Genomic DNA, 1853 nt, shown 5'->3' with positions numbered 1-1853 from the left:
AGCCCACCGTCCCTCAGCCAGCAGCCTCTCACAGTCTCTTTCTCAACAGTGCTGGTCCCTCGGTGTCTCACTCAGCAATGTGTGTCTCTTGCATCTCTTTCCCAGCAACGTGTGTCTCAGGAGCCCGTGTCTCTTTCAGCAGCAAGTCTTCCTCCACCAGCAGTCAGAGAGAGTTCTGCCTGTAGGAGGCCTCCTTTTGAGCCCGGCAGGGTGGTCAAACTAGCCAATTATAGCATCAGAACTCGAAGCACCTGAGAGAGAGTGGGCACCTCCCAGAACATTGTTTTGTGCCACTCCCAACAGAAATACTCCAGGTGGACACCTTCAGCAATCAGGAGCTCCTCAGTTGCTCATAGCAAATCCCACCTTGGAGTTTACAAAGACTTATGGGTAGAAAAGCCACACAAAGTAATTTACTACACTGCAAGAGGGATCTTCTTAAGAACGTTAATTGGAATTTGAATGGAGTAGGCAACCTAACAAAGGGATCTTTTTAAGAACGTGAATTAGAATTTGAATGGAGTAGGCAACCCAAGGAGGGGTTGCTATGAGTCGGGTAGACTGGATGGCACATAACAACAACAACAACAACAGGTTCTGTTTAGGAGGTCTGGTAGTGCAGTGGTTAGAATGCTTGGCTGCTAACCAAAAGGTGGGTGACTTGACCCCATTAGCCAGTCATTCAGCGGGAGAAAGATGTAACAGTCTACTTCCATAATGACTTACAGCCTTGGAGACCCTGTGGAGCAGTTCTGCTCTGCCCTAGAGGGTCACTGTGAGTCACAATCAACTTGAGGGCAGTGGGTATGGTTTGATGGGTTGGGCCCCTGTTTGGAATATTGGGCCTCACTGTCTCCAGGCAGTTCACCTTGAATAGGAATGCTAAGGACTGGAAAGTTGTATTTCTGATTCACTCCATCCTACCTCACAAGCCTCATGCCTGTTTTTTCAATAAACGTACCCAGTGGTACCTGCCCCTCCCCGACATTGTCTGCTGTTCATCTTTCTCTTCTGTGTGTGAGCTTTTCACAGGAAGTTCCAGACTCCAAGAATAGCTTCACACTTCCTCCATCAAATCATAGCCCTTCAGCCTGTCCAATTTTGGTGAAACTTTCGTTTCTGGAGGAGGCTTTCTGTCTCACGTGAACACCTTCCTTAAGCACTTCCTCCATGGGTCTAGACGCCTGCACTGGGATTCTGTGGGCAGCCACAGTATGACCTCTGTCCACAGCAGTGATTCCCAGATGGGCTGGGGGTCACCCTCCCTCGTAGGGGATAGCTGAGACTTGGAAAGGGGGTGGGTGCAGAGGAGGCGGGGCTTTCCCTAAGATTGAGAGTTCCTGTTGGGGTGTGGAATTGAATACAAAGAGCCCCATCCTGTCCAGTTGCCTGCTGTTTTGTTTTTTATCTAGAAATGCCAGAAAGAACTCACAATAAGTTTATCCATAACCTGATCACTCCCTTTGGATATTTTGAGTACAGACTTCTATGGCTCCTTTTGATTATGTCATTATTCTTATTTGAGTACAAATATATTGCACGAATAATATGTACAAAGCTGTCTACCAGAATGTGCTGGTTTGATTTTCCCTTGGACTGTACGCTTACTTGGTGTGATGGTTATGTTTGTGTGTCAACTTGGCTGGGCCTGGTTGAGTGGTTGGGCAGCTGGTGGTAGTATTCCCCATAATGAGACTGGCAATCAACTCCATGGTGGGATCTACCACAAGCAGCTGAGTAGCTGCTTTGGGATGTGGTCTGCTTCCTGTATATAAGGAGAAGCCTTTGGAATGGTCTCTAGCCTATGGCACGTTTGGACCCTGCATGTAGCCGTGTCGTTGCTCAGCAGCCTG

The sequence above is a fragment of the Orycteropus afer genome, unplaced genomic scaffold, assembly GCF_000298275.1.
Source record: "Orycteropus afer afer isolate SDZICR_OR568_19922 unplaced genomic scaffold, OryAfe1.0 scaffold00092, whole genome shotgun sequence".
Classification (NCBI taxonomy): domain Eukaryota; kingdom Metazoa; phylum Chordata; class Mammalia; order Tubulidentata; family Orycteropodidae; genus Orycteropus; species Orycteropus afer.
The sequence above is the reverse complement of the archived record's forward strand: the minus strand, read 5'-3'. Positions refer to the sequence as shown.